The sequence below is a fragment of the Triticum dicoccoides genome, chromosome 2B, assembly GCF_002162155.2.
Source record: "Triticum dicoccoides isolate Atlit2015 ecotype Zavitan chromosome 2B, WEW_v2.0, whole genome shotgun sequence".
In the NCBI taxonomy this organism is placed as follows: domain Eukaryota; kingdom Viridiplantae; phylum Streptophyta; class Magnoliopsida; order Poales; family Poaceae; genus Triticum; species Triticum dicoccoides.
Genome location: NC_041383.1, coordinates 23,107,974 through 23,116,608, shown reverse-complemented (window position 1 = coordinate 23,116,608; position 8,635 = coordinate 23,107,974).

Genomic DNA, 8,635 nt, shown 5'->3' with positions numbered 1-8,635 from the left:
CACCCCCCACATATATATAGGGGCAAGGGAGAGGGGGGTCGGCCCCCTCAGATCCAATCTGAGGAGGGGGCAGCGGCCAGGGGGGTTGCCTTACCCCCCAAGGCAAAGGGGGGCGCCCCCTTTTAGGGTTCCCCCAAACCCTAGGCGCCTTGGGCCTTGGTGGGAGGGCGCACGAGCCCACCTGGGGCTGGTCCCCTCCCACACTTGGCCCACGCTGCCCTCTAGGGCCGGTGGCCCCACTTGGTGGACCCCCGGGACCCTCCCGGTGGTCCCGGTACGTTACCGATAGCACCCGAAACTTTTCCGGTGACCAAAACAGGACTTCCCATATATAAATCTTTACCTCTGGATCATTCCGGAACTCCTCGTGACGTCCGGGATGTCATCCGACACTCCGAACAACATTCAGTAACCACGTATATCTATTCCCTATAACCCTAGTGTCATCGAACCTTAAGTGTGTAGACCCTACGGGTTCAGGAACCATGCAGACATGACCGAGACATTCTCCGGTCAATAACCAACAGCGGGATCTGGATACCCATGTTGGCTCCCACATATTCCACGATGATCTCATCGGATGAACCATGATGTCGAGGATTCAATCAATCCCGTATACAATTCCTTTTGTCTAGCGGTATGTTACTTGCCCGAGATTCGATCGTCGGTATCACGATACCTTGTTCAATCTCGTTACCGGCAAGTCTCTTTACTCGTTCCGTAACACATCATCCCGGGATCAACCCCTTGGTCACATTGTGCACATTATGATGATGTCCTACCGAGTGGTCCCAGAGATACCTCTCCGTCACACGGAGTGACAAATCCCAGTCTCGATTCGTGCCAACTCAACAGACACTTTCGGAGATACCCGTAGTGCACCTTTATAGCCACCCAGTTACGTTGTGACGTTTGGTACACCCAAAGCATTCCTACGGTATCCGGGAGTTGCACAATCTCATGGTCTAAGGAAATGATACTTGACATTAGAAAAGCTTTAGCATACGAACTACACGATCTTTGTGCTAGGCTTAGGATTGGGTCTTGTCCATCACATCATTCTCCTAATGATGTGATCCTGTTATCAACGACATCCAATGTCCATGGTCAGGAAACCGTAACCATCTATTGATCAACGAGCTAGTCAACTAGAGGCTTACTAGGGACATGGTGTTGTCTATGTACCCACACATGTATCTGAGTTTCCTATCAATACAATTATAGCATGGATAATAAACGATTATCATGAACAAGGAAATATAATAATAATAACTAATTTATTATTGCCTCTAGGGCATTGTTCCAACAGTCTCCCACTTGCACTAGAGTCAATAATCTAGTTCACATCGCCATGTGATTAACATTGACAGGTCACATCGCCATGTGACCAACATCCAAAGAGTTTACTAGTGTCACTAAACTAGTTCACATCACCATGTGATTAAGACTCAATGAGTTCGGGGGTTTGATCATGTTTTGCTTGTGAGAGAGGTTTTAGTCAATGGGTCTGCAACATTCAGATCCGTATGTATTTCGCAATTCTCTATGTCATATTGTAAATGTTGCTTCCACGCTCCACTTGGAGCTATTCCAAATGGTTTCTCCACTATACGTATTCGGTTTGCTACTCAGAGTCATTCGGATAGGTGTTAAAGCTTGCATCAACGTAACCCTTTACGCAGAACTCTTTATCACCTCCATAATCGAGAAACATGTCCTTTATTTACTCCAAGGACAATTTTGACCGCTGTCCAATGATCCATTCCTGGATCATTCTTGTACCCCTTGACTGACTCATGGCAAGGCACACTTTCGGTGCGGTACACAGCATAGCATACTATAGAGCCTACGTCTGAAGCATAGGGGACGACTTTCATTCTTTCTCTCTCTTCTGCCGTGGTCGAGCTTTAACTCTTAACTTCATACCTTACAACTCAGGCAAGAACTCCTTCTTTGACTGATCCATCTTGAACACCTTCAAGATCATGTAAATGTATGTGCTCATTTGAAAGTACCATTTAGCGTTTTTTGATCTATCCTCATAGATCTTGATGCTCAATGTTCAAGCAGCTTATTCCAGGTTTTCTATTGAAAAACACCTTTCAAATAACCCTATATGCTTTCCAGAAATTCTACATCATTTTTGATCAACAATATGTCAACAACATATACTCATCAGAAATTCTATAGTGCTCCCACTCACTTCTTTGGAAATACAAGTTTCTCATAAACTTTGTATAAACCCAAAATCTTTGATCATCTCATCAAAGCGTACATTCCAACTCTGAGATGCTTACTCCAGTCCTTAGAAGGATTGCTGGAGCTTTGCATATTTGTTAGCATTCTTCAGGATTGACAAAACCTTCTGGTTCTATCACATACAACCTTTCCTCAAGGATATCGTCGAGGAAACAATGATTTGACATCCTATCTGCAAGATTTCATAAATCATGCAGTAATTGCTAATATAATCCCAACAGACTCTTAGCATCGCTACGAGTGAGAAAGTCTCATCGTAGTCAACTCCTTGAACTTGTCGGAAAACATCTTAACGACAAGTCGAGCTTTCTTAATGGTGATACTTACCATCATTGTCTGTCTTCCTTTTAAAATCCATCTGTACCCAACGGCCTTACGACCATCAAGTATTTCTTCCAAAGTCATGGATCCTTTCTCTGATTTTATGGCCTCGAGCCATTCGTCGGAATCCGGGCCCACCATCGCTTCTCCATAGCTCGTAGGTTCATTGTTGTCTAGCAAAATGACCTCCATACCACTCTGAAGCAGTACACATCCTTGTCGACCTACAAGGTTTGATAGTGAGTTGATCCGAAGTTTCATGATCACTATCATAAGCTTCTACTTCAATTGGTGTAGGTGCCATAGGAACAACTTCCTGTGACCTGCTACACACTAGTTGAAGTGATGGTTCAACAACGTCATCAAGTCTCCACCATCCTCCCACTCAATTCTTTCGAGACAAACCTTTCCTCGAGAAAGGACCCGATTCCAGAAACAATCCCTATTGCTTTCGGATCTGAATTAGGAGGTATACCCAACTGTTTTGGGTGTCCTATGAAGATGCATTTTATCCACTTTGGGTTCGAGCTTATCAACCTGAAACTTTTCCACATAAGTGTCGCAGCCCCAAACTTTCAAGAAACGACAGCTTAGGTTTCTCTAAACCATAGTTCACACGGTGTCATCTCAACGTAATTACGTGGTGCCCTATTTAAAGTGAATGCGGTTGTCTCTAATTCCTAACCCATGAATGATAGTGGTAATTCGATAAGAGACATCATGGTACGCACCATATCCAATAGGGTGCAACTATGATGTTCGGACACACCATCGCACTATGGTGTTCCAGGCGGTATTAATTGTGAAACAATTTCCACAATGTCTTAATTGTGTGCCAAAGCTCGTAACTCAGATACTGATCTCCATGATCATATCATAGACATTTTATCCTCTTGTCACGATGATCTTCAACTTCACTCTGAAATTACTTGAACCATTCAATAATTCAGACTTGTGTTTCATCAAGTAAATATACTCAGTATCTACTCAAATCATCCGTGAAGTAAGAACATAACGATATCCACTGCGTGCCTCAGCACTCATTGGACTGCACACATCAAAATGTATTACTTCCAACAAGTTGCTTTCTTGTTCCATTTTACTGAAAATGAGGCTTTCAGTCATCTTGCCCGTGTGGTATGATTTGCATGTCTCAAGTGATTCAAAATCAAGTGAGTCCAAACGGTCCATTTGCATGGAGTTTCTTCATGCATATACACCAATAGACATGGTTCACATGTCTCAAACTTTTCAAAACGAGTGAGTCCAAAGATCCATCAACATGGAGCTTCTTCATGCATTTTATACCAATATGACTCAGTGCCACAAGTATGTGGTACTATCACTACTATCTTATATCTTTTGGCATGAATATGTGTATCACTATGATCGAGATTCAATAAACCATTCATTTTAGGTGCAAGACCATTGAAGGTATTATTCAAATAAACAGAGTAAATATATTCTCCTTAAATGAATAACCGTATTGCGATAGACATAATCCAATCATGTCTATTCTCAACGCAAACACCAAATAACAATTATTTAGGTTTAACACCAATCTCGATGGTAGAGGGAGTGTGCGATGCTTGATCACATCAACCTTGGAAACACTTCCAACACATATCGTCAGCTCACCTTTAGCTAGTCTCCATTTATTCCGTAGCTTTTATTTCGAGTTACCAACACTTTGCAACCGAACCGGTATCTAATACCCTGGTGCTACTAGGAGTACTAGTAAAGTACACATTAACATAATGTATATCCAATATACTTCCGTCGACCTTGCCTGCCTTCTTATCTACTAAGTATCTAGGGTGGTTCTGCTTTAGTGTCCGTTCCTCTCATTACAGAAGCACTTAGTCTCGGGTTTGGGTTCAACCTTGGGTTTTCACTAGAGCAGCAACTGTTTTGCCGTTTCATGAAGTATCCCTTCTTGCCCTTGCCCTTCTTGAAACTAGTGGTTTTACCAACCATCAACAATTGATGCTCCTTCTTGATTTCTACTTTCGCGGTGTCAAACATCGCGAATATCTCAAGGATCATCATATCTATCCCTGATATGTTATAGTTCATCACAAAGCTCTAGCAGCTTGGTGGCAATGACTTTGGAGAAACATCACTATCTCATCTGGAAGATCAACTCCCACTCGATTCAAGTGATTGTTGTACTCAGACAATCTGAGCACAAGCTCAATGATTGAGCTTTTCTCCCTTAGTTTGCAAGCTAAGAAAATCGTCGCAGGTCTTATACCTCTTGACATGGGCACGAGCCTGAAATCCCAATTTCAGCCCTCGAGACATCTCACATGTTCCGCGACGTTTCGAAATCGTCTTTGGTGCCTCATCTCTAAACCGTTTAACTGAACTATCACGTAGTTATCAAAACGTGTATGTCAAATGTTCGCAACATCCACAGACGACGTTCGAGGTTCAGCACACCGAGCGGTGCATTAAGCACATAAGCCTTCTATGAAGCAATGAGGACAACCCTCAGTTTACGGACCCAGTCCACATAATTGCTACTATCAACTTTCAACTAAATTTTCTCTAGGAAGATATCTAAAACAGTAGAACTAAAGCGTGAGCTACGACATAATTTGCAAGAATCTTTTGACTATGTTCAGGATAATTAAGTTCATCTTATGAACTCCCACTCAGATAGACATCCCTCTAGTCATCTAAGTGATTACATGATCTGAGTCAACTAGGCCGTGTCCGATCATCACGTGAGACGGACTAGTCATCATCGGTGAACATCTTCATTTTGATCGTATCTACTATACGACTCATGCTCGACCTTTCGGTCTCTTGTGTTCCGAGGCCATGTCTGTACATGCTAGGCTCGTCAAGTCAACCTAAGTGTTTCGCGTGTGTAAATCTGGCTTACACCCATTGTATGTGAACGTTAGAATCTATCTCACCCGATCATCATGTGGTGCTTCGAAACAACGAACTTTCGTAACGGTGCACAGTTAGGGGGAACACTTTCTTGAAATTTTAATGAGGGATCATATTATTTACTACTGTCGTTCTAAGCAAATAAGATGCATAAATATGATAAACATCACATGCAATCAAAAAGTGACATGATATGGCCAATATTATTTTGCTCCTTTTGATCTCCATCTTCGGGGCTCCATGATCATCATCGTCACCGGCATGAAACCATGATCTCCATCATCATGATCTCCATCATCGTGTTTTCATGAAGTTGTCTCGCCAGCTATTACTTCTACTACTATGGCTAACGGTTTAGCAATAAAGTAAAGTAATTACATGGCGTTGTTCAATGACACGCAGGTCATACAATAAATTAAGACAACTCCTATGGCTCCTGCCGGTTGTCATACTCATCGACATGCAAGTCGTAATTCCTGTTACAAGAATATGATCAATCTCATACATCACATATCATTCATCACATTCTTTTTGGCCATATCACATCACATAGCATACCCTGCAAAAACAAGTAGACGTCCTCTAATTGTTGTTTGCATGTTTTACGTGGCTGCTATGGGTTTCTAGCAAGAATGTTTCTTACCTACGCAAAAACCACAACGTGATATGCCAATTGCTATTTACCCTTCATAAGGACCCTTTTCATCGAATCCGATCCGACTAAAGTGGGAGATACTGGCACCCGCTAGCCAGCTTATGCAACAAGTGCATGTCAGTCGGTGGAACCTGTCTCACGTAAGTGTACGTGTAAGGTCGGTCCAGGCCGCTTCATCCCACAATACCGTCGAAACAAGATTGGACTAGTAGCGGTAAGCATATTGAATAAAATCAACGCCCACAACTACTTTGTGTTCTACTCATGCATAGAATCTACGCAATAGACCTAGCTCATGATGCCACTGTTGGGGAACGCAGCAGAAATTCAAAATTTTCCTACGAGTCACCAAGATCTATCTATGGGGAGACTAGAAATGAGGGGAAGGGGAGTGCATCTACATACCCTTATAGATCGCTAAGCGGAAGCGTTCAAGAGAACGGGGTTGAAGGAGTCGTACTCGTCGTGATCCAAATCACCGGAGATCCTAGTGCCGAACGGACGGTACCTCCGCGTTCAACACACGTGCAGCCCGGTGACGTCTCCCATGCCTTGATCCAGCAAGGAGAGAGGAAGAGGTTGGGGAAGACTCCGTCCAGCAACAACACAACGGCGTGGTGGTGGTGGAGGAGCGTGGCAATCCTGCAGGGCTTCGCCAAGCACCGCGGGAGAGGAGGAGGACTTGGGAGAGGGGGAGGGCTGCGCCAGAACTTGGGTGCGGCTGCCCTCCCCACCCCCCACATATATATAGGGGCAAGGGAGAGGGGGCCGTCCCCCTTAGATCCAATCTGAGGAGGGGGCGGCGGCCAGGGCGGTTGCCTTACCCCCCAAGGCAAAGGGGGGCGCCCCCTTTTAGGGTTCCCCCAAACCCTAGGCGCCTTGGGCCCTGGTGGGGGGCGCACCGCCCACCCGGGGCTGGTCCCCTCCCACACTTGGCCCACTCTGCCCTCTGGGGCCGGTGGCCCCACTTGGTAGACCCCCGGGACCCTCCCGGTGGTCCCGGTACGTTACCGATAGCACCCGAAACTTTTTCGGTGACCAAAACAGGACTTCCCATATATAAATCTTTACCTCTGGATCACTTCGGAACTCCTCGTGACGTCCGGGATCTCATCTGGGACTCCGAACAACATTCGGTAACCACGTATATCTATTCCCTATAACCCTAGCATCATCGAACCTTAAGTGTGTAGACCCTACGGGTTCGGGAACCATGCAGACATGACCGAGACATTCTCCGGTCAATAACCAACAGCTGGATCTGGATACCCATGTTGGATCCCACATGTTCCACGATGATCTCATCGGATGAACCACGATGTCGAGGATTCAATCAATCCCGTATACAATTCCCTTTGTCTAGCGGTATGTTACTTGCCCGAGATTCGATCGTCGGTATCCCGATACCTTGTTCAATCTCGTTACCGGCAAGTCTTTTTACTCGTTCCATAACACATCATCCCGTGATCAACCCCTTGGTCACATTGTGCACATTATGATGATGTCCTACCGAGTGGGCCCAGAGATACCTCTCCGTCACACGGAGTGACAAATCCCAATCTCGATTCGTGCCAACCCAACAGACACTTTCAGAGATACCCGTAGTGCACCTTTATAGCCACCCAGTTACGTTGTGACGTTTGGTACACCCAAAGCATTCCTACGGTATCCGGGAGTTGCATAATCTCATGGTCTAAGGAAATGATACTTAACATTAGAAAAGCTTTAGCATACGAACTACACGATCTTTGTGCTAGGCTTAGGATTGGGTCTTGTCCATCACATCATTCTCCTAATGATGTGATCCTGTTATCAACGACATCCAATGTCCATGGTCAGGAAACCGTAACCATCTATTGATCAACGAGCTAGTCAACTAGAGGCTTACTAGGGACATGGTGTTGTCTATGTACCCACACATGTATCTGAGTTTCCTATCAATACAATTATAGCATGGATAATAAACGATTATCATGAACAAGGAAATATAATAATAATAACTATTATTGCCTCTAGGGCATATTTCCAACACCAAAACCCTCCCCCGACCCCGCGCATCCATCCTCCCCAATCTCACTCCTTCCTTCTTTCTCTCTTGCCTTCGCCGCTGCTCCACCACCCTGGCCAAAATGCCACACCCCTGCCAAAACTTTATGCCTCCATCGCCTCCAGCGTTCCAGGCGGGCTCCACGACACTTCTCCCCCGCCGTTGTTCAAACCCTCTCCTCCGACCACCACGCCAGATATCATCCGCTACTTCTATACTCACCAAGCCCGGCAACAGTTTGATGAATTGTCGAAGCTATAAAAGTTGTCCCCTCTTCTTTCAAGCAATGGATTCCGATTCGGAGTACATATATAAGCACTATGTTGAGTCGTCCGATGGCTTGTCCAGCGAGGAGGACTACACGTATGAGATGGTGATGATGCAGTCGGTTCTTGAAGACGCGGAGCGTGCGGAGGAGTGATACATCTCCGTCGTATATACTTTTCCTAACG